Raw genomic sequence first — 26,282 nt, forward strand, 5'->3', positions numbered from 1 at the left:
AAGAGAACTGAGCGTGTCAAAGAACAAGGACTTTTTACTAATAGTGCCACAGAGATCCTTCAGGCCATGCTTTCAAATACTTCTAACAGTCTCACCTGGGCAAATGGACTATATGTCTTTGGGAAAGAGGAAAGCTGTTAACAACTCTGAAAACAATTATGAGAATTTTGAGTCCAACATGGAGAGTTAGGTTCCAGGAGAGACTGGGAGTCAAGATAAGATCCAGGATGATGAGAAAGGAGTCCAAGAGTAGTCTAAGGAGAAAGGTGATATTTATTACACTAAATGATTGTGTTGCTTTAAAAACATTTGTGAATAATATTAAAATAGACATTACATTTTATTGTAAATTGTACATAGCCCCCTATAGTTGCAAATGACAGATATAGTTCTAATATGAAGGCTGCCTATAACTCTCATACATTAATAAGATGAAATTGAAACAACAAATACATATATTATGTGCTGTAGTCAATGATATGTGACTTTTATTTAATCAGTTTTCTATTTTCTGTGTTCTTCACAATGTAATGACTCTATGCAAAATATACTTTTAATTCTAATATCTATAGATATTAGATTAGATATTGCTGACTTCTATGGTATAAATACTCCCACCATGGGACTATGGGATGGCTGCATGGGCTAACACCGATAACATCACTGAATGCGGAGCTAGGAAGCAATGTTCAGCAGCACATTATATAGTACTTCCAATATATACATAAAATAGGCACAATTTCAAGAGCATGTATAATAACAAAATGCAATAAAATAAATAGGAAGTGGTGAATTTTGAGTATTAGTAACCTTTCTTTTTAATGAAGTTTATTGTAATTTTAATATAATTTACTTTTTAACAACTAGTTCTCAGGATTGCTGACATTTTTAGAGTCAGTCCAAGCCAGGTCCAGTAACTGGCATATTCCATTCAACATAAACCACATGCAGTAACACCCAGTGTCTGATAACAGGAGCCATAGTTCCTCCAAGCCTGCTGTGTGCTGGATTCTTTCTTCTGAGACTGCTTTTTTGGTATGAGTGTTTCTAATTCTATCTCTTCTTAGAATCTGATCATTTCTCTGTTCTACCATTTATGAATCTGTCATTTACCCAGCGCCTTGCCCCTGAATTGATTTAGGTGTGTGGGCTTCCTAGTTTGGCTCTCAACTTTCCCAAACAATAGGGATTGAATCATAAACACTTAATTCTCTACCTCCCCCGACCATTCCCAATGGACATACAGATCAGTAGGAAAGATACAAACACCCAAGTTACATGGCTAGTATTATATGTGTAAAACTCAAGGCTGTATCTTCTGGTTCATGTTTACTTGAAACTAAACATTTGGTTGAAACTTAAAAAAAAAAAAAAAGCAAAACGTATTCTTTGAAAGAAGAAGGAACTGACAGAAAAACTCATTCTCTCTCTCTTTTTATAACCTGTCTCCTTCCCTACGCCAGCCTGGTGGAAATGATTAATGAAGACTTAAGGGGGTTAAAAAGACAAGGAGAAGAAAGAAAGGATCTCTATCTTTTACAAAGTCCTTACATACATAATTAAAATCTGATCTTAAAATTTATATTCCTAAAATATTTTATTAGTATCAAGCTTTATTTGAACTTATGTTTATAAAATCATGATATTTTATTCACCTTCAGACAAAATTTAGATTTTCAAACCATCTGAATATAACATCCTATCAAATTACATAATGTTCAATTTAGATGGATATTTCCTATACTGAGGTGCAATAAGTTTTAGACTTAGGGAGCCTTCCAAGCAAAGGAGGAGTAATAAAATCAACTCATAGACAGAAATTCTTTTAAACCTCCCATCATAGTAAAAGTCACAAAATAATATATATATATATATATATATACATATATATACACATATATATAGAGAGAGAGAAATAGAGAGAATATATATATATATATATATAATTAAGAGTACTGTTTCTTTAGCTATGCTTTAAAAATATAAATTTCTTAATATAGAAACCAATAACATGTGACGTCTACTATTCCTTGACAATTCGTTAGCCACTTGACTTTATTTCTTACTAAGTTAATTCACTTATAAAATGGCAATAGTTATATTGATCTCACACTAAATGAAGATTCCCAAATAAGAAATGGAGGTCAAGAACACCTGGGTGCCTCGGTTGGTTAAGTGTCCAACTTGTGGACTCTTCATTTCAGCTCAGATCATAATCTCATGGTTTGTGAGCCCTGTGTTGGGCTCTGCCCTGACAGCATGGATCCTGCTGGGGATTCTCTCTCTCCCTCTGTCTCTGCCCCTACCCCACTCACATACACTCAAAATAAATAAACATCTTTTTAAAAAGGATTGATATGAAGAAAATTTTTAATTTAATTTAATGAGATTGATATGAAGAAAATTTTTAATTTAATCTAAAGTTGAAGCTAATCTGGGCAACATAAAAAAAATTTGCTTGAAATAAAATGTGCCAGTGAGACTTAGAAAATTCTAACCACTTCAATACTATGTAGATTTAGGTTCAAAACTACACACACACACACACACACACACACACACACACACACACACTAGCATATTTATAATTTTTGATAGTTCCTGCCCCTACCTGAGCCTAAGAAATCAGGGAAATTATAAATAGTCAAGAAATACACAACTTTTAAATATTAAATAAATACTCTGGCTGTATTTTCCTATCAAGGAATTACTTTTACATGATTTCCTACTTTTCCACATATGGTTTTTTTGGCTCTATACATCAAGGTTTAGAAAACATTACCTTTAATTGACTGAATATATGACTTTTAGGCATAGATGGTTTTGGTCTTGGTCTATAAAGTACCAAACAACCTGATTTAAAAGATATTTCCCCAAATCTACCTTCTTACCTTTCTGTTCACATCCTAAGAATAAGTCAGTTCTTAAGAGTATTATTTACTTGCTTTTTTAGGTCAGTATCTTCAGGCTTATCTTAGCTTCCTATCAGGTGTGTATCCTAGCTCTCACTTTTCCTTCTAAAATATTACAATTTAAAAAAATTTCTTCCTCATTACAATTTTCCACATGTAAGAATTACAGACTTGCTGATCTGAATTTCAGACTTAAAATCTATAAGAAAGCAATTACTCTTTTTACAAAGCAAGAAGGAAGGATTTCGTTTGAATGATAACTGTAGACAGAATCTAATCAATGGGGAGTAGAAATACCAGTTAGAGGACAATTATAAGGCCTCTGACAGCTGACTGGTTAATGCTAGTCAATATATTCCATAATTTGAATGTTTAAAATGTTTAGATTTGAGCTTATGCTTTATAGTATCCAAAATTTTCTTCCAATTGCATTTAAAAATAACTCATACTTGTTAACCTAGTTATTCTACACTGGTTATTCCATCTAGATTTTCTGAGACCAGGTCTTCTATGCTATAAAGATGCACTGTACAGTAATGTAGCCACTAGCCACATATGGCCAACCTTAAATTTAAATTAAAATAAAATAAAATTTAAGAATTATTCCACTCAAAATGTGGCTAGTGGCTTGGGTCCACTGGCTACTTCATGGGAATGTGAAATCATTGCAAAACATTCTATTGGATGGAGCTGTTCTAAAGTTTCCTTAAATAGCTGGAATGCATGTTTTATCTTTGCATCCATTACTGCCAAAATCAGGTTATTATAAAGAAGAGATCAGAGAGATTAAGGATTCACATCTATTTTACCCACTCACAATCCAAGATTAGTGCAAACCCAAACCTGGGAGCCTGTAGTCTGCACTAAAACATCTATAAAACATTTGCTTTTCTATATGATGATCCCAGCTGACCTACTATTTCCTTGTTAGAAGGGAAGACTCAACGGAGATAAGGTCATTTTTAAAATGAGTTGGACCATTTCCCTGGTGATTTCAGCAAGTACTCTATCTATCTCTGGCATAGGTGATTATTCTTTCCTCTGTGCCTTTTAAAATACCCCTTTCTACTCTGTCCTTAATCATGTGTTTTTATAATTATGCATTTGCCATCTTTACTAGATTATGATTAAATCTTTGTGCTTCTGGTATGAGTCTGGTATGGTGCCAGCTGTGAAGTTAGTACCTCATAATGATGAATAAATGGATAAATGATCTGGGGCTCAACCACTCTCTCCCAGATTTTTCTACAAGTGGTTACCTTTTCTTGGAATTCTGAGGAAACCATAGGTTGTTTTTCCTCCCCTGTGTTAACTCTCACTCTCACTCACTAGGCAGTGTCCTAATAAAGACAAATGGTTCCATTATTTTATTTAAACACATGTTATATTTGTAAGTATTTAGCTTAATAGTGATTCTACCCTGCTTTTTCAGACAGTGGTCAAATCATCAGGAAAAATTCTGCTCTCTCTCCATCGATATAGTCAACCTCCAGGTCACATGGATTGGAGTCAAGGTCAGGTCAATAGAGTTGGGTGAAAGAGTCAGGGGATGGTAAGTAAGAGATGATGGCCTGCCTGACCCTGTTCCTGACTGTTAACTCCACAGTGCTTGCAGGGGAGGGGCCAATAGCTATGTTTTCTGAATGTTGTTTCCAAGGTGACAGAAAGTCATTCCTCAGTGAGTCCTCAGGTAAAAGCACAGTTGGAGACCCAAGTATTTAGAAACCCAGAAAATTCAGAAATAAGAACTTGCAGTGCAATAGAAAACTGGGGAGAGACAGAGAAGTTGTTTGAAATTCTCCTGACAGACTCAGGAAAAACAAAAGGAAATTTAGATTCCAAATTGGCAATCTATGAATTACAATTCATAAGAGTACATATATTTTGGAAAGTTGCTCATTACTCAGCAATTCACAAATTTTCCATAATTAATTTTAATAGATGAGGAAAACTAAATGTAAATGTGCTTTAAATGTAAGGTACCAGAGAATCATTGAGATTTTCCAAATAAGTTATTAACTGAAATACGATTTTTCAAAAGAATCTGAAAAGAACAGTGGTGTTTTTAATGGATCTTATTAGACACTGTGTATGGTTCACAGTGAAGTGAAGTAGGCAACAAATTATTATTTATTTTAAATATCTCTGTATACTTTGAAGCAAGTTACAAAAATCAATGTTCCTCAAAAAAAAAATAGTCTTCAGGCTTATTTTCTTCACATTTGTCTTATCCATTGCTTCATTTTTCTAGAGTCATACCATAGGGGTTCACAGGATGTATACTGTTAATAATAGAAAACAGTACTGGCAGAATGAAAATGTTTCCAGGTTGTTTTTTCTTCTCAGGGCAGATTTTTCAGCACTCAGGAGAGCTTGCTTGATGTGATGATAATAATGTACTCTCCAATAAGAAACCCTGGTTCTTCAGATGTGGTCTTATTTATTTTCTGCTAATACCATGAGGTAGGAGAAGGTGCAGCTTTTTGAAGTTTAATAAGACATCCAGAGATAGTAGATGATTGAAGTGGGAAAATAATTTAGACTCACTGACTCCTACTCTACCAATATTAAAGGAGATGTGAGATCTGGCCTATGCCTGAGTCCAGTCAGGTTTGAGTTTATGTCAGGTCACTGCACCTCAGCCTTAGGTAGTAAGGGGAGAATGTGAGGGTACCGCTGACTGTGCCTATATCATTGACTTAAACAAACATTCATTGAGCCCAGGGTGTAGGTACTAATTCAAAGGCAATAAGATAGAACTCTGGCTCTCAAGTTATTTAGAGATCAGGAAGGGCAGGAGGATACAGATAATAATAACATTTCAAAAAATTGATTACTACAGCTTGTCCAAAAGTGCTACAGGCACAGCTAATTCTGCCAAAGGGAGAGTGGAAATCATCACAACTATTGCTGTGAGCCTTGAAAGGAATAGGAGTCCACCCCGCAGAAGGGGTGCAGGAAGAGAGTACACTCCAGCACACAGAGGCACGAGAAGTCCAGGAACTTCTCATGTTACATTTTGGTATAAAATTTCGAAAATAGCAGGGATAAGTATTGCTTATATATATATTTAGTTACACACATTAAAACCTAACATGTGGTTAGCATAATCCTGAGATTGTCTGAGATCTTTCTTTTAAAGGAAAAAAGAAAAAAATACAATTCAGCTCCTTCTTCTAAGAGAGAAAAGCTGAATTTATCCCAAATGAATAGGAACAAAATACATAATTATAATATTTTTAAAATATTGACTCTCTTATTCAGACATCCCCAACTTTATTAACTGGAAATGCCTCTGCAAAAAAACTACAAATTAATGTTTTTTAAATAACCAAATCTTAGTGTCAGTTCTATGAGCATTAAATTGGCAGTGGCCATGTTTCTTTTTTGTCCCTAATCCTGTGTCTCCTTCAACAACATCTTTCACAGAGATATCCTGCCCATGTCGAATGCAGAGTCTCTCTAAGGCAAGCCCCAGGTGGACGCACACAGTGAGAGGTGGTCTCTCATAAGGAATGATGCACACTGCCTTAAGGAGTCGGTTTACACTACAAAAGGCTTCTTGTGTAGTCAGAGATGAGTATAGGCTCCACTGTTGAACTCTAATGTCTTAAAACATCTATTCAAATAGCCTTTTCCTATGATTAAAGAGCTGCACCATGAGACAGCACCATCCTCTTCCCACAGTAGAGTATTCCTTTGAGGTTAGATGTGAATCATTTTGGTGGGATTTGTCATGCTGAGCCTATAATGTTGCAAACAAAGATAAATAGGTATTCTTGGGTCTTCAGAAATGACATCTAGCTCTCTGTAGTTGTGTAAGTTGCAATGTGGGCCTCTGAAGCCAGAGCCACGTACTTCAAAATTGGCACTTTCTGGTTCTGATCCATAACTATTGTTCAACCTCTTTGGGACCCTAAATATTCTCAGCTGAAAAGAGGAATAAAAAATACTTACAGAACAAGGTATTAAGGTGAAACAAGCTAAAAGTATGAAGCATCTTTCAAATACTAGGTGTTTGTTGTTAATTATGTATGTATTTATGAATTCATTCAGCTAATATTTGTTATGAGCCATTAGTTATTCCGCTTATCTGTACCAGAGTCAGAAAGTTACAGAAATTTGTGACAGACATTGCCTCGGAGATGCACTGGAGGTCTTTAGACTTATGCTTGTCTCTCAACCAGTTCCTAAGGGGAGAGTCTATGTATAGATCTGATGGTGAACAGACAAACAAAACAGGAGCTCCCCCCGAAATTATGCAGCTGATAAACAGCCTAGTCAAGATTCTCCCCAGAGTGTCAGATTCTAGGACTCACTTTTACCTTTCTTCTTGCCCTACTCACTCCCCCTACTATCTGTGAGAAGCCAGGCAGTAATTCACAAAGAGGACACTGACTGGTTTACTGAAATTTTACAAAGAATTTCCTGCTTATGTAAGAGTTCCTCTTCGGAGTTTTAAGCTTCTGACTGCTCAGCATCAGTATGAAAACTATAAATACCTACTCTGGATTTTCCATCTCCAAAGGGTTCCCAGGGAGTGGGTATAACAACCAAGTGAAATAACCTTCAAATTCACCATCCTGTCCCTGCCACATAGCAGACAAACGGCCAGTTTCTTTTCAGCAAATAACTTCTCTAAGTAACATCTAAACACCAAGGCCCCAGATACAGAATGACCCCTACATAATCCATAGCTCAGATATGCACTACACACTTACATCCTTTAAGAAACAGTATTTTTCAGGGGCGCGTGGGTGGCTCAGTCACTTAATGTTCAACTTTGGCTCAGTTCATGGTCTCGTGGTTTGTGGGTTCGAGCCCCTCATCTGGCCCTGGACTGACAGCTCAGAGCCTGGAGCCTGCTTCAGATTCTGTCTCCCTCTCTCTCTCTGCCTCTCCCTCACTTGCACTCTGTCTCTCTTTCTCTGTCTTTCTCTCTCTCTCAAAAAATAAACATTAAAAAAAGAGTATTTTTTAAAACACAAGCATGTACAAGCCACACTCATAAAAAATAATATATATTCATCACTGTAGTCTATTTACATGTCCACTTGGGGAAAGTTCATAGAAGTTGGTAGGAGAGAAGGTAAAAAAGAATCAGCAATAGCTCATATATCACCCTTTTCTGCCTATGAGAAGAACTAATAACTGTTCCATAGTTAATTCTTCAGCTCAAAAGAGTCATCATCCTGATGATGCAGTTCCAACCATGGACCCAATATAGGCTCTACCATGACAGAGAGTAATCATACATAAAGGCACATAAGCCCAAAACCTTGGATAGATTTCTTCTTGCTGGGAAGAATTTGTTTTCTAGCTCTGGTTGTGTGAGTGTTTATGTGACTTTGGGCAGGTTCTTTGCCCTTGTTTTCTCATCTGAAAAATGATACGTTTGAGGAAAAATTTAAGATTAGAACTTAAGTAACATCAAGTATTTTCCAGACCTAAATGCTACAGTCTATAATTTTTTCATATATTGCATAGTCCCCAGATCTCACTTGAAAAAGTCCTCTCCAGAGGTTTTCCCTATTCTAGTTATGTAAGCACAACCTGTGGGCTTCCACAGCAACTATGTAATGGTCTCAGTTGATATTTCTTATTCAAGTTGTCTAATCCTACTACAAAGCTATGCACCTTGAGGCAGTATTGAGGAGGCAAACAGATTTTGGTTTTGAATAATTATTTTTATATTTGAGGTGTTACTGTTTTATATAATTAGAGTCTGGAAATGTTTTACATGAGAAAATGGCTACACCTTTACTTTACTAGTAATAGTGATTGATAAGTTTGCTTCTTTCAAAAGCTCACCTGGGTTGCCTGGAAGGCTCAGTCAGTTAAATGTCTGACTTTGGCTCAGGTCATGATCTCATAGATCATGAGTTCAAGCCCCACCACATCTGGCTCTATGCTGACAGCTCAGAGCCTGGAGCCTCCTTCAGATTCTGTATCTCCTTCTCTCTCTGCCCCTCCTCTGCTTGCTCTCTCTTTCTCTCTAAAAAATAAATAAATGTTTAAAAAAATAAAATTCAAAAAATTTTTAGAAAGTAAATAAAATCTCACCTAAAGCTTTAGGGAAGTGCCTGGAGCTTTTTAATCTTCAAGAATTCCTAAACCTCCTGTGAATTCTCAACACTCTAAGTACAGAGGCCATGGTAACTTCATTTCCTCCTTAAAGGTCAAAGTCTAACTGTAGCACCTCTGTTTCTCAAGCATATGCCTGTGGAATATGGGATTCTGAGTACTAGAGAATTTGCCATACAAAGCATAAATAGGAAACTCTGTCATGGGAAAGCTCAAATGACTTGACAAGAGTTTTCAAGAGTCTACATATTACTTTATCAACAAGCATTATTTTTTTAAACCTACCTTATTGTGCCCAGTACTGTGCTTCATATTCACTGCCAACGACTGAAACAAAACAAGAACTGAAAATACTGCTTTCTTTCAAGGAATGAAGTCTGTATAGAAGCAGAATCTTTAGCCAAGTCTCACTTGCATTATCTCCTCTCTTGGGACAGCCCACGAGCTAGAGGGAAGCAGAGATGATAGTGTGCAGTTTGAGATGGTGTCAATGTGGCCTACTCAGTAGAATTTCTCAGCCCCATGCCTGTTTTCTGAGCTTCTACCTTCCCCTGTTCCCTCACAGCTGGGTCAACTCATTTCATCTTCTGCAAATCCAGCCTCACTATTTTCAGAGCAATCTGGGTTTTAGTAGGCTATAAATGCCTCCATTCATCCAGGCTTATTATAGTATCCCTTTTCCTGCAGGCTGGTCCCAGACACAGGGCATGGGCACTGTGTCCTGAGTTGCCCTCGCTATAATCTAAACTAGAGTCATTTTCTACTCTTTCCAGATATTGATACTCGTATTTCAGCCCTAATCCTATTTCTCAATTCCAGTTCACACAGAAGGTAGAGCGACTTGCCAAAAATCAATTCCCTGAAGAAGCAATTTTCTGAATGGCTAATTCACTGAATTTAATATATTTATCAATATATCAACAATTTGTTTTAAGGAATATTCTTTTTGAATATATTAAATGAATTTGGAGATATTCTTATTGAGACTATATTCAAGAATATGTCTTACTTAAATATGATCAAGAATATATTCTTGAATATGTTAAGTATGAATATTCTACTTATGAAATTATTCAAGAACATACTCAGAAGAAAACTCCATGACCCATATGACACTCAGCATTTAATAAGTTAAACATTATTTAAAATACAGCTAGAGTAAAATTTATTAATTGAATATATTGAAGAGAACTATTTCTTAGTAAGAGCACTTGATAATTGATATACTGGATGAAATTGTCACTTGACAAATTGATCTTTTAATAAATTGGCTTTCTGCAAAATGATTTTTGGCAAAGGGATATAGAGCCCGTTGGGTGCTGTGTTTGTGCTTCCATAGACAGACTTCCTATACCAATTGTCAGTCTTCCTGGATTTCAGAGTATTTTCTACTCTACCCACCCCTGGCTAAGCTGTGCTTACTTACTAGCTTTTAGCAGAGTAACCTGTGTCAGAAGATATGTTTGGAGTATGACAGAAGTAGCTGGGCAGCAAAATAGGCAATTTTAACATCAATTTGATTCATTTAGGTTGGAAATATTTCCCCTTACTCCCTTGTAAAGACAAATGCATATTTCTAAAAGATTTGTGCTAGGAAGTAATCACATCTTGAAAAAAAAAGAGTGTAACTATCTGGAATTCAAATAAAAAGTTAAGAAATAAAAACAAAAATAAATAAAAATAGTCACACTCTTACCACAGAAAAGAGTGTGTATCACAAAATTCAATTTTGAGTGCTATGACTTAACATATGACTTCACTGCTCTTGCATAAATGGACTTCAAATCATTATCTTTGTTTCTCAGTTAGATCTTAGTAAATTATTTGGTTAGTTTCACACACCTTAGAGTCTGTTTTATCTTGCAGCTCCTCACCCCCACTACCACCAAATATAATGACTTTGTATTAAATAACTTAAAGCAGTTAGACATTTCTGATATGATAGGGAACATTTCAAAATAATTATTAGTTATGAGAAAAACTAAACTCTAATTATTCAGAGAACAACAGTACTGAATTAACTTGAAAATATAGCAATTCAAATAGTAAAAAAATTATTTTGTTGACATTCAAGAAAAATACTAGCTGAAAAAGCTCAATTTCTCCAATTTAAATGATACGGTGTTTGCTGATCTGAAAAGTCATGTGAAAAACAAGTATATGATGATCATGGCAATATGAATGGAACATACAAGGTCACATGAATAGAAAAAGGTACTGAGGTCCAGTGAATGAATGCACCTTGATTATGCAGTAACCTTCTTCCAAGGACACCCATGTTGTAGTCAATATATTTTAACCCATTAAAAAAAATCTCACTTGTATCAGTCAAGATACACACTTAGATGCCTTTCTGAGGTTTTATTTAGGGCAATGGTCCTTAAACCTGACTGTTCATTAGAATTACCTAATGATCAAAATTTAGTAATCAAAATTTCTAATAATTACCTAATAATCAAAATGTGTCAGTGTGGAATCCTGCTATTTTGTTTTTAAAGGTTTTTCAGAAGAGATTCTGATGAATATCTAGACATGGAAACCACTGGTTTAAAGCACAGTATCTGCTAGACCCAAAAAATACAACTGTAGGAATTTTCTTCCTGCCTTTTCTGCCCCAGAGTTTAGTCATTGGCCTTAATGTTCCTGCTTTTAAAATCCTGTATCTGACACTGACTTAGCTCAGAAGATGTTGGGTTTAGGTATGCTTGGGACTTATTTGGATACAAAACCTAATAGCAGGTGGTTAAGCTAATGCACTTCAAAAAAAAATTCTAGGGGTGCCTGGGTGGCTCAGACGGTTAAGCATCTGACTTCAGATCAGGTCATGATCTCACAGTTCGTGGGTTCGAGTGCCGCATCGGGCTCTGTGCTGGCAGCTTAGAGCCTGAACCCTGCTTCAGATTCTGTCTCCCTCTCTCTCTCTGCCTCTCCCCAGTTCACACTCTGTCTCTCTCAAAAATAAATAAACATTAAAAAACCTCTATATGAATAATCTAACACTTAAATTCTGTTATAGAATTGGATATTGGCAGTTTTGATTTAATTTACTTAGGTACAGCAATTTTGACCTTGAAATAATTAATTTAGGCTAATTATTATTTCAGATAATTAAATTTGAAACATTTTCATTTCTGAAAGAAGGATAGGAAAAAGCAAAATTGATCTGGGGAGGCATTTAAGGAATATTTGCAGGACAGAAGAGCCTATTTGCTAAAACACATGGTGTAAGAGGAACCTCTATTTTTCTCAGCCATAGTAGGACCTACATGACTCTCATCAGTATAAATGTTTATTTCCATTTTAATCTTTAGTGAGCTATTATCTCCAATTTTAGTTAAAGTACAAAGAGAATCACAAAGTGCCTCAAGAAGATTGATCAAATAGATCTGTCTCGGTTCTTTGAACAAATCTGATAATAATGAAGACAGCCGTCTAGATAATAAAATCGCTACCTTTTTGAGTTATCTTGCTATTCGTGCTTTATTATTTCCTATTGTGAGAGAAGAAGTATATTCATGTTTGATCTTTTACAAGCAAACTAAAGATGGAATATTGAATGTATATACTGGGGTCAGAGATAGAAAAGAGCACAATAATTAAGTCAAAGAATGTATCATATTCATCTTTTAATATTTTTTTCATGTAAAAGGGAGTTTTAATGGAGACTTAGATGAAGTAATATTGTTTTTGTTTTGGTTTTATTAACATACAGTGTTATATTAGTTTCAGGTACACAATATATTTCAATTCTATACATTTCTCAGGGCTCACCAACCTATTTTATCTGTTTCACCCATTCTCCCACTTACCTCCCTTCTGGCAACCACCAGTTTATTCTGTGTTTAAGAGTTTATTTTTTCTTTATTTGCTTTTTAAATTCCACATCTGATTATCATCATGGATTTCTCTGACTGACTTCTTATCTCAGGTAGCATTATACTCTCTAGGCCCATCCATGATGTTGCAAATGGAATAATTTCACTCATTTTTCTAGCTGAGTAACATCTATTGTGTGTGTTTGTGTGTATGTATCTATTTCTTTATCTATTCATCTATAGATAGACAATTGGGCTGCTTTCATATCATGGCTATTGTAAAGAATGTTACAACAAACTTAGGATGCACATATCTTTTCAATATATGGTTTTATTAATATCAATATTATTTAATTGTATTTATTAATATTAATATTGCTTTACTTCTATAAATCACATAAATAAGTAATTTAATGTAACCACATAAATACAGGAATAAAAGGTATGAAAGTAATTCCCTTGCAAAGAGGACAACTCTCCTGTTTACTTAACCTAATTTTGTTTTGTTCCTTATTTTCATTAAATGACTGTGACAACAGCGAGCTTTGGGGAAATAGGCATCAGTCAAAAATAGCAGAAATTTCCACCAAATGATAATTTTGTAATTAATTAATTACATGGGTTTCTGAAGCACAATATAACGCATGCAGTTAACTCCCTGGAAGTTGACTGAATAAAAGTTCAGTTCCCTCGGAACTGCACACCATTAATGCTTACAAGTTTCAGCAATAGGAAAACACATACACTTATTCAGAAGAGCTAACTAATGTCAACTATATAAATGTCAAACAAAAACATTTGTATTCATTTACCATTTATGCCTAATCTTTATTTTCTAGAAAAAAAGAAGAGGGTTGAGGAGTGTTTTAATTTTGCCTTTTTTGTTGTTGATTTTTTCTACCAAAAGCTAAACAGAACACACACACACACACACACACGAGCGCGCGCGCGCACGCTCTCACACATATACAAACACCAGGATTGATTTTGTGTTAAATCTTACACTTTTTAATGTAAGCAATGCTATAAATAGCAGCACAAAAGGAAGAATAACAAAGGTGGAGGTGTTGCACTACTTACTATAAAACTTACTATAAAGACACAATATTCAAATGGTTTGGTACTGACATAATGATAGACATATAAATAAATGAAACAGAACTGAGAGTCCAGAAAAAAATTACATTAATGGGCAATTGATTTTTGACAAGCAGACTGAACTATTCAATAGGTAAAAGATACAGACTTTTCAAAAAATGGTGCTCACAATTAGATATTGATATCCCAAAAAAAGAGGAAGAAGAAATTAGACCTTACTTCAGATCATACATAAAAGTTAACTCAATATAGATCAAAATTATAAAGGCAACAACTAATGCCACAAAACTTCAGAAGAAAACTCAAGAAAAAACTATTTATGACCTTGGGTTAAGCAGAGTTCTTAGATGTGACACCAAAGCAGAATTCATAAAAGAATAAATTGATAAAATTGAACATCAAAGTAAATAAATAGCTTTGATTTAAAAAGTAAATACATAAATAACTTTTGTGCTCCAAAAGATACCATTAAGAAAATTAATAAATAAGCCACAATATTTGCAAATCATACATCTGATAAAGGATTTGTATCCATAATATGTAAAGACTACTAATAAACAACTATGAGAAGCAAAACAATCTAGTTTTTAAAAGAAGCATAACATTGAATAGATAGTTAACCAAAGACACAGAATGGTTAATAACACATGAAAAAATCCTCAACAGAACTGGAGAAGCACAAATTAAAACCATAATGATACCCACTAGATACTACAACATACCCACTAGAATAACTACAATCAAAAAGATGGACAGTAATAAGAGTTGAAAAGGGGATAAAGAAACTTCAACATTTATATACTGCTAGTGGAAATGCAAAATTTTATGCCCACTTTGGAAAAAACTTTGGTGATTTTCAAAACAGTTAAACATAAACTTATATAGCATAGCAATTCCACTGCTACTATTATACCCAAGAGAAATGAAAACACATGTTCACACAAAGACATGTACATGAATGTTTATAGCAGTGCTAGTCATAATAGCCAAAAACTACAAGCAATCCAAATGTCCCCTGAGTAAAGAATGTATAAAAGACATGGTATACCCATACAATGGGATTCTATTCAGCAATAAAATGAGTGAATCACCAATACATACTACTACATGCAAAAACTTCAAAAATTTTATGCCACGTGAGAGAAGTCAGACTCAAAAGACTCCATACATATTGTATAATTCTACATGGAATGCCCGTAAGATTTAAATCTATATAGACAGAAAGTAGAATAATAATCTCCAGGGTTGGAAGCCCGAACAGGGATTAACTACAGATGGACATAAGGAAACTTTTTGTAAGGGGGGTGATGGAAATGTTCTAAGACTGGATTGTGGTAATGGCTGCACAATTCTAGAAATTGACTAGAAATCATTACATGGTATACTTACAGTGAGTTTAGCAGTATGTAAATTATACCTTAACAAAACTGTTTGTAAAAATAAAAAAAATAATTGCAAAGCACAACATGAAGATGTTCTAGCCCAGAGAATACTGCTTATGAGGGCTTACAGATATGCTTTATAAATTTACAGCCAAAACATCCTTTACCTAAAATCTCTTTTCTTTTAATACTTCGTTCCTTCTTGTTCAAAGGTTCTACTATCAAATATTAAGTAATGATACAATGCATTTTATTCCCATTCACTTTAAATATGTTCCATTGCCAATTCACATCTTTTTACTTTCTAAATACCTGCTACAATTCATTAACCCATCTACCTATGTATTTTACTGATTGTTATCTTCTGATGTCTTTTTTTTTTAAATTCAGGACTACCAATGCTTAGAACTTCCATAATAATGTTACTTGAAACATACATTCATCTGAATATACATGTTTTATTTACTTCTTGCTTTCTTTCATGTAATTCTCAAAATAACCCTTTTATAAAACAGGCATTATTGTTATCCCATTATGTTAAAGGAAACTTAAGGAAGGATAAATTGCCCAAGGTTACCTATATCTATGTGGTAGAGCTAAGATATGATTTCTAATGTTTATTTATTTTTGAGAGAGAGAGAGACAGAGCAAAAGTGGGGAAGGGGCAGAGAGAGAGGGAGACACAAAATTCAAAGTAGGCTCCAGGCTCTGAACTGTCAGTACAGAGCCCGAGGTGGGGCTCAAATCCATGAACTGTGAAATCATGACCTGGGCCAAAGTCAGATGCTTAACCAACTGATCCACCTAGGCACCCCTAATTTCTAAGCCCAACTGTTTAACCACTGAGCTGAACAGTCTCTCAGAAGCACTGCAATAGAGTGTTTTGCATATTATCTTCCATTTTTAGTATATAGCCTGTTGCCTTGTATATTTTTAGATATACCTGTTTTATTTTCAATTTCTTACTGATGTGATTTTATTTTTTATGCTTTATAAAATTTAAATTCAAGTTAGTTAACATATAGTGTAGTATTGGTTTCAGGAAGTAGAATTAAGTAATTAACACCCAGTGCTCCTCCCAACAAGTGCCGTCTTTAATGCCCATCACCTATTTAACCCATGCCCCTACTGTCTGCCTCCCCTCCTACAACCCTCAGTTTGTTCTCTATATTTAAGAGTCTCTTAGGTTTGCCTCCCTGTTTGTTTTTATCTTATTTTATTCTTCCTTCCCTTCCTCTATGTTCAACAGTTTTGTTTTTAAAAGCCACTTATGAGTGAAATATATTTTTCTTTCTCTGAATTATTTTGCTGAGCATAGTATACTCTAGTTCCATCCATATTGTTGCAAATGGCAATATTTCATTCTTTTGATCACCCAGTAATATTCCATCTCTCTCTCTCTCTCTCTCTCTCTCTCTCACACACACACACACACACACACACACACACACACACACACCCTACATCTTTATCCATTCATATGTTGATGGACATTTGGGCTCTCTCAAATTTAGCTTATTGTTGATAGTGCTGCCATAAACATTGAGGTGCATGTGCCCTTTCAAATCAATGTTTCTGTATCCTTTGGTTAAATGCCTACTAGTGCAATTCTGGATCATGGAATAGTTCTATTTTTAACTTTTTGAGTAACCTCCATACTGTTTTCCAGAGTGTTCACCATTTTGCATTCCCACCCACAGTGTAAAAAAGTTCCTCCTTTCTCCACATCCTTACCATCTGTTGTTTCCTGAGTTGTTCATTTTAGCCATTTTAACAGGTGTGAGGTGGTATCTCATTATGGTTTTGATTTGTTATTTCCCTGATGATAAGTGATGTTGAGCATATTTTCATGTGTCTATTAGCCATTTGGTTGTCTTCTTTGGAAAAGTGTCTATTCATATCTTCTGACCACTTCTAAACTGAATTATTTGTTTTTTGGGTGTTGAGTTTGAGAAGTTCTTTATAAATTTTGGATACTAATCCTTTATTTGATATGTCATTTGCAAATATCTTCTCCCATTTTTTTTGTTGATTGTTTCCTTCCCTGTGAAGCTTTTTAAAGTGATGAGGTTCCAGTAATTCATTTTTGCTTTTCTTTCCTTTGCCTGCAGAGAAATGTCTGTAAAAAATTGCTATGGCTGAGGTCAAAAAGGTTGCTCCCTGTCTCTTCCTCCAGGAATTTGATAGTTTCCTATCTTACTTTTAGTTCTTTTATCCATTTTGTAATTATTTTTGTGTATGGTAGAAGAAAGTGGCCCAGTGTCATTCTTCTGCATGTTTGCTGTACTGGTTTCCCAACATCATTTGTTGAAGAAATTGTCTTTTTTACATTGGATACTCTTTTCCACCTTGTCAAAGGTTAGTTGGCCAAACATGTGTGGATTCATTTCCATGTACATGGATTGGAAAAACATATATCATTAAAATGTCTATACTACCCAAAGCAATGTACATATTCAATGCAATCTCTATCAAAGTAGCATCAGCATTTTTCAGAGCTAGAACAAACAATTCTAAAATTTGTATGGAACCAAAAAGATCCCAAATAGCCAAAGTAAGGTTGAAAAAGAAAACCAAAGCTGAAGGCATCACAATTCAGGACTTCAAGCTGTATTACAAAGCTGTAATCATCAAGACAGTATGGTATTGGCACAGAAACAGACACAGAGATCAGTGGAACAGAATAGAGAACTCAGAAATGGACCCACATTAGTGTATAGCCAACTAATCTTTGACAAAGTAGATATAGTTATTTAAAACAGGAATGCCCTATTTGGTGTATACTACTCCTTCCTTCCAGCTTCCCTAAGACAAACCATGAAATACTTAGAGATCAATTTTATGAATTTGCTATCCATTTCCCCAACATAACATTTGTTTCATGTTACTAATTGTGAAAAGTTATTAAAAACACATATAGACAAAGTGAATAAACACACACAGACACACACATACATAAAAAGTATTTATTTTACTTCCTGGTAGAACTTTGAATTTTATCCCAACAACTAATTTCTTTATACACATTGCTTCATCCTGATGTGTATAATATATAAGGAGGAAAAATTTGAACAGAGAGAATGGATTTATAAAAACACAAAGCTACTATAGATGCATTTTTAGAAACTTTGTAACAGAAGAAATGAGTCTCTAAGAAAATCGAAGCCCTAACTATATAACTTATTTAAAAACGATGAGAATACTGGTAAGGGTTTATAAGAAATGCCTCTTCCAGGAACTAAGAGTTGAATTCATTAAAAAGCAAAAGATAAAAACAGCATATTTTTATACTTTAAATAGTCAAATATATGAATATACACCCAATTCATCAAAACTCATTTTTACAATTTTTTTTAAATCTGATTTGCCAGTATATGAGAAAATGTAATTTGATTCATGTTAACTTTTGGATTAAGATCTGTTCAGCATTTAATTTTTTAAATTTTTTAAATTTAAATTCAAGTTACTTAACATACAGTATAGTCTTAGCTTCAGGAGTAGGACCCAGTGATTCATCTCTTACATATGACACCCAGTGCTCATCCCCAAAAGTGCCCTCCTTAATGCACATCACCCATTTTAAAATGCTGAGCAGATCTTGATTCACATTAACTTTTGGATTAAGATCTGTTCAGCATTTTAAAGATTAACGTTCTGGTAGAACTAGTCCTCTGGTGAAAATAACATCCAAGTTTCAAGTTGACAAAATAGCCTAAAGGTATTTTGTACAGGAATTCATACAGATTTAATACTGACAAAGATGTCCTGGAGTGAGCTTTGATGATGGCATTGACTAGAGTTTAATGGGGAGAAAAAAACTTTTAAAAAGATGAAAGTCATTTGAAAAAATACAAATTTACACAATGCCATATTTTGGCATGGAACTATTGAGGACAAAATGTTCTCAAGTCATTTAAGATTTTTTTAATGTAATTTTTTCTAGTTAACACAAATAAAATTGCAAATTAACACATATAATGTACCCCTACTAGGAAAAGGACAGGAAGCAAGCAATATTAAAACGTGACTCTTGGGGGAACATTTGGATTGTTTTCATATTGAATATTACCATAGGATATTAGCATTTCTAGAAACAAACCACCTCGTTCTAACAACCACAGCTAGTTCTAAGTATTTATCTTCGAACTGTATCACATCATGTAGACTGGGAAGGCTAGCCAGAGAGAACAAGGCTATTAAGTGTCCCTGCAATAACGTTCTGCTGGAAAGGATGGGTGGGTTATTGAAACTGCCAGGAAGTTTACTCAGCTCATTCCAAGAGTTTGTCTGAGTATTTAAACCTGTAGCTCCAATGATAGTATCACAAAAGCAAGAAGCAGACCAACAGTCAACTGCTTTTCAATCTTTACTTAGATTTGCCAAGAGTAGTTTACCAAAACATGCCTCTGAGCTATATACACGAATTCAAACAAACTTGGTATGTCTGTGTTCCTCTCCTTTGATATTTGACCAAACCCAGTTTGAGTCAAGAACACGCCTCTCTTTCTGAGTATTGTGAGGGACTAGAGTCCTTGCCCCCAACACTTGCCATTTGAAGACTCTTGGAGAAAGTTAAGATGTGTGTGAGCCATTTTAGATATGTGGGCAGGCTCTCAAAGAGCTCATAGTATTTTTTAAATTGATCAGGCAAAAAGTCTAATTAGGATATTTTCTAGCAGGTTATTTTCTTTTTTCCTCACTCTTTTATTAGACATAAAGATTATAATTGCTTCTGCCATTTTATTTTTATTCATTCATTTGATAAATATTTATTTAGGGCCCACTAAATGGCAGGCATCGTTTAGGCACTGAGACTGTAGCAATGAATAGACACTTACCTCTTTTCATGGCACAGTGTTGTTACCTAAAATCCCACACATCATACTGGTTCAGAACAGTTGAAGTATAGATGCTTGAAAAAAGGAATCCTGACAGAAGCAGGAAAGGATGCAGAATTCTGGAACAAAGCCATGTATGTTCTCTTTGGGCTCTGGTATACAAGAAGGTAGAAGGCAGGATGAACTGTATCTCTGTCTTTATCATATCTATTCCTAAACATGCAGTGACCATATTTCCTTGAACAGCAACAAAAAGTCTGATTGCCACTTCTGACAAAAATAAACATGTATGATAAGTAAAGATTTTTCAAACTAAAATTATCAGAGAAAGCCCAGGCTATTTGATCAAAACATTTGGCAATCAGTGTTGAAGGTTCATAGGCTTCTTTTAAAATTTCCGAAGGGCTTTTTTTTTTTTCAATGTGGGTTTCATCTGCCACTGTCCTTGTATTGGGCCCTTAGAGCAAAGAACCTTTATGTGTGTCTCTGCATTTATTCCATTTGTGATGATTCGATTCTCCATCTTGTATTTCCCTACCTTTCAAGGCATCGGTGAACTTTTCAGCTCATATCCCACCTGACAGCTCAGTAACACTTGATACGGTTATATCTCTCTTCTACACTTTCCTTGATTTTGATTACACTTTACATTTCTGATTGTTCTCCTTCCACTGTGGCTCACTCCCTGGACTCCTTTACAATCTCCCCTGTCTCAGCCCATTCCTTAAATGTTCATGCTGTTCAGGATCCTACTGTCATTTCACACACTCTTGATTCAATTTCATCTCAAATATATATTCAAATATATATTCCAGGTCAAATTTCCTCTGAGCCCCAGGCCCTAAAATGTCACCTCCTGAATTTCTCTAGATGGACACACCAGAGACACCTCAATTTCAGCTTTCCAACACTGTACTCCTGATCTCGTCCTGATGCCTCAGCCTCCATCCCATCCCTCTAAACTTGCTTCTCTTCTTTGTTCCCACTCTCTGGAAATAACACCATCACCCATCCAGTTGCACAAGTCAGGTACTTGGTGAACACCCTTGACTCCCTTTATCTGTCACAACTCATCAAAATCACTCACCAAATCCTACATCCTTAATATGTCTTGCTATTCTCATGTCTCACCATAGCTATTGTCTCTTTCCTAATGTAAATCACTACTCCTCTCTCAATGACCTCTTTACTGGTCCTCCTGGCTCTGGGTTTGGACCCTTCCAATCTGTTTTACTGACCATAGTCCAGAATAAATTTGCAAAAATGTAATTTTCATCATGTCAAACCCCTGTTTAGAACACTCTGGTGGTTCCTTCAAATCAGGGTTGAAAATCCTTAATGTGGCTTAGTGTTTGGTTTATGTGGCTTTATTTCTCCTCAACCTCATCTTGAAGTCTTTGCTCAAGTCATTCTAAGTATTAATAATTTTACTTCCTTGTTGATGCCATGATTTTTTTTTCCCACCACAACTTTGCACACTCTATTCAATTCCCTCCTAGAGGATTCTTCAAAGATTATCCAGTACTTTGTGTTACTGAGTGATCTCACATCTAATGTTTCTCCAACAACATGTCTCCTAGCCTGATAATTCCTGCTGTGATTTCTTTTGATTTCTTTCATTTTATTTTAACTTTTATTTATTTATTTTGAAAGAGAGAGAAAGAGAGCACAAAAGAAAGGAAAAGAGAGAATCACAAACAGGCTCTACGCTGTCAGCACAGAGCCTGATGTGGGGCTTGAACTCATGAACCTTGAGTTGGAGGTTTAACCAGCTGAGCCACCCAGGCACCTCTCTCTTTCTTTTAATGTCAATTTTTGAGAGAGAGACAGAGCATGAGCATGAGAAGGGGAGGGGCAGAGAGAGACAGAGACATAGAATCTGAAGCAGGCTGCAGGTGCTAAGCTGTCAGCACAGACCCCTACGTGGGGCTTGAACTCACGGGCCTTGAGATCATGACCTGAGCCAAAGTCAGATGCTTAACCTCTTAACTGACTGAGCCACCTAGGTGTTGCTGCTGTGATTTCTTAATACTGACCCTTGAGACAGTCATTCATTGCAGGTTATGTAGAGCTTGGATACTATATCTTTTGGAAGACACATTCTTGTGAATGGCTCTGGAATTTTAGCTTCATAATCAATTTGTGTTCTCCTGTCTCCTGTTTTGATATTTTTAAATAGTCTTTAGGTGTTGCAACTAATATAAATTCCCATTTGATTTTTTAGTTATATTTAAAAAATCAGAGAATATGAGCATGTAGCAAGATATTTCTTAATGTTCTCCCCTGAGGTGTTCAGTAAGTTAGCCAAGAAATTACTTACTCTCTGTAATGTCACAGCTCAATATTCATTTTTTAGTATCTTCCTAAGTAAATGGTACCTAAAGATGGCTATATATAAGAAGCATCTGGAGAGCCCTTTACAAATATAAATTCTTGGTTCCAGTTCTAAATTTACTGAATTAGAATCTCCCACAGCAAAGCCAAAAATCTGTATTTTTAACAAGTTCTACTGGTGATCCTTATGTGGTCAGTTCAGCACTAATCTATGAGTGGCATTTGGGAACAGTTGGTCTAAAGAACTGAACAAGCCAGGTTGTAGGTCTGACTCATTGAAGTACAAATAGTCTCAATCCATGGACTTAATTTTCTTCAAACAATGTTACAATACAAGGAATCACTGCATCTGAGAACCTGAATGGCCTATTGCAGATTCCCAGGATTCCCACATTTGGATAGCCAACTTGCTCTGGAATGTTAGTAATTATTGAGAGGGAAGAGGAAGAAAAAACACTATTCACTGCCCCAAATTAAAAAAAGAAAAAAAAAAAGACTAGAGGGGTGCTTAGGTAACTCAGTCAGTTAAGCTTCTGACTTCAGCTCAGGTCATGATCTCAGCATTGGTGAGTTTAAGCCCCACATCGGGCTCTGTGCCAACAGCTTAGAGCTTGGATCCTGCTTTGGATTCTGTGTCTCCTTCTTTCTCTGCCCCTCTCCTACTTGTGCTCTGTCTCTCTCTCTCTCTCTAAAAAATAAAATAAAAACATAAAAATTTTTTAAAAACATAAAAAAGACTACAGCATCACTAGTTTTCACCCCGTGAAATTAAAACAGGTGTTCGTGCATATGTTTGTCCCATCTACTACACAAATAAAACCAAAATCCAAAAAAAAAATTAAATGTTTAAACCTTAGTAATTCCATCAATTAAAAAACACTATTGTGCATGTTACAAACATGTAAATTTTATTATAACAAGGATTTCTATCTGTTCCTAATGATGATATATATATTACTCTCTCTCTAGGAAAAAAAAAGAATAGTCAGATATGCCATTTTGACTTTCACAGAACTTATTTCCTCTGAAGGCAAGTGGTTAATTTCCAGAGTATGCAAATGTGTGATGTTCTATGCATATGCATCATTACCAATCTCCTTTTTTGAATACAGTGATATCACTAAGATTTTTATTATTTTTTTCTAAAGAATCTTTGTAATGTGTTTAAAAAGAATTGTTTTAGTATTTGCTGTGTGGGATGGAAAGATTTTGAAGACCTTGCCTTCTATATCAGTCTTAGAAAACAATTTCCACATGTCATGTTCTATTGCTTTGTATGTAGTGAGAAGAAGGAAAATTTAAGTGTGAGAAGAAAGGAGCAGTCTTTTTATACTCCTTTAAGTTTAAGATTTGAAATTTTACTTTGTATTTCTTCAAAAGAGCAATGAGTTGCATTAGGTTTTGTCTTAAGAATAATGACTCTATTGTTTTTATAAAAATAACTTGCTCACTATTTTTCAAATTCAAGCAAGTACAGAAAAGAAGTAAGAGGCAACTAACCTAAGATCATACTACCCAGAAAGAACCATGACTCTCTATGCACATATACAGAGAGAAGAATGATAAACGGATGGATGGTCAGACAGAGGGATGGACGGATGGATAAGAGGAAGGAAGGAAGGAAGGAAGGAAGGAAGGACGGAAGGAAGGAAGGAAGGAAGGAAGAAAGGAAGGAAGGAAGGGTGGGAGGGAGGGAGGGAGGAGGAATGGATGGAGGAAAATGATTTTATATCCCCAGTCCCTGGAATACTTTCTGGCTCATATTAAGTATTCAGTTAAAAAAAAAAAAAACAGTGAATGAATGCATTAGATTGTATCATTTTTTTCTAGAGTAACACTGCCCAGATTAGAATTTCATTTTTACTATTTAGTATCTGTTTGACCTTGAAAAAGGTGCTCGACATCTTTGCACTTCAGTTAACTCATCTATAAAGTGAGGATACTAATAATACTAATCTTCACCAAGGACATTCTTAAGTGAAAATGGACAGTGTGTGTATGTGTGTGTGTGTGTGTGTGTGTGTGTGTGTGTGTGTATGCACACATGCACATGCAGTGAGCAAACATGGAATGCCTACTAGTCGATTTTGATACCACTGCCTTAATTCATGTTAAAGGACCTACAGTTTTACCCATCATTGCTTTTGCACCATCAGTGAGCATATCAACACACTGAAAATGTCAAATAAAGCTTTAGTATTACAATGAAAATAGTTTTAACTATATAAACTCCTTCATTTTGAGAACATCTGCTTCAAACTACCTCTTGCAAATAGAATGTATAGCCAAATTATCAGGATATTTTCAAGTCATCCTTCTGTACAGCTGCTTATAGAAATGGGTGACCATTTGTTTCTTTTTGTGATCATTACATTCAGAAGCTTATACATGAGGCTGAGTCTCTTATTTGGTTGCTGCTTAAATCTATGGCTATTCTTTTTTTCTTCATTTTATCACTGGATGAGAGAGATTCTGTGTTTGGACTACATTCAACTACATTTATCCATAAATATATTGGGTTTTTTAATTAATTAAAAGTCATCACATTTTTCTTTTACTATTAAGCTTGAGATTCTCTTCCATTGAAGAGGACTTTGCATCAGTTAGGGCTTCGTCAGGGGAGCAGAAGCACTATGAGTGTTAGAGGGTAAGTGACTTATTTAGAATTGGGGGAAAAGCTGGGGAAGCAAAGGTCTGAAAGAGAAGTTGGAGGGTCAGAGATGGAGTTACTAGTCAGTCATATATGTCTAGCCACCAAGGTAGGAACATGAAAGGAGAATTTGTGTAGAGGTCTATGAAAAATTATGACCTATAAATAAACCACAACCTCAATGAGTCCACAGCCAAGCATCTGGGGGTTAATCTGAGGCCCCTGTTGGTCAACAATGCCAGTAGTCAGGGAGAAAAAGTAGATGTGGAGCAGGAGAGGGAAATGGCAAGCTGACACCTGCTAAGTACTCCTTCCTAGCTCTGCATCTGCCTGTGAGAAGAGCTCCAGACAGGCATGGCCACTGCCTTGCTTCTACCTTCCAAATACCGGGCAAGTTCCCATCTTGGCCAATTCTAACTTGAAAGCATACAAGGAAGGGGATTTTGGAAAATGTCATTCTCAGCTTACCTACCTCACACAGCACAAACTGCCAGAGTCTAATGACATGTACTGTCTTTTTTTAAGGTATAAATATTACCCTTATCAAATGATCTTCTATATAAAAAGCATAAAAATCTTTATACAGAATTTTACCCATTTTGCAAAAAAATTGCAAAAATTAGAAGAAAATCCCTTTAATTTAGATGAAATAAGAGCTACAGAAGCTACATAAAGTTGATTCTTCTTTTTTCAAAAGGATTAAAATTCACAAAATTATAATCATATGGAAGTCATCCTTAATTTGCTATAACCTAGGGACTGCTTGGTACATATTCTTCAGATATAATTTTTTTTCTTCAGATATAATTTTAATTGCAAAGATTAAGCTATATCATTTTTATCATCAGAAAAAGGTATAAATTATACACACATATATACATACAGAATACAGGCATAGGTCTCCTACCAATGTCTAGCATTCAATAAATGTTTTCTATGATATAAGATTTAAATCACAACTATACATAAGCATCATTAAACTCTCCTTATAGGTTTCTTTCTAAACATTGGTATATAAACTACTTCACTTTCTTTCTTATTTGATCTCCTTACAACAGATATTTTCATTATACAGACTGCATGGTGGCTTAGATTTCATCTATTTTGAAAGCACAGAAAATATTCCATCAGAAATAGTACATTATTGATTTAAAAAAGAAAGATCTTTT

General features: G+C 35.1%; 1 protein-coding gene and 1 long non-coding RNA gene across 5 annotated transcripts in view; one reads left to right on the forward strand and one right to left on the reverse strand.

The window, feature by feature from the left end:
* Positions 1-26,282, forward strand: part of GPR149 (G protein-coupled receptor 149) — a 71,542-nt gene that overhangs the window by 22,447 nt on the left and 22,813 nt on the right. The gene's annotated exons all lie outside the window — the stretch shown is intronic.
* The window catches only part of LOC115292104, a 35,885-nt gene continuing 29,759 nt past the window's right edge, over positions 20,157-26,282 (reverse strand). Inside the window, exon 3 of one of the 2 annotated variants that reach the window (XR_003908802.1) lies at positions 20,157-20,281. This is a non-coding gene — a long non-coding RNA (uncharacterized LOC115292104). The remainder of the gene's footprint in view (positions 20,282-26,282) is intronic. The other variant, XR_003908803.1, reaches the window with a different exon arrangement.

Source organism: Suricata suricatta, chromosome 5, assembly GCF_006229205.1.
Source record: "Suricata suricatta isolate VVHF042 chromosome 5, meerkat_22Aug2017_6uvM2_HiC, whole genome shotgun sequence".
Classification (NCBI taxonomy): Eukaryota; Metazoa; Chordata; class Mammalia; order Carnivora; family Herpestidae; genus Suricata; species Suricata suricatta.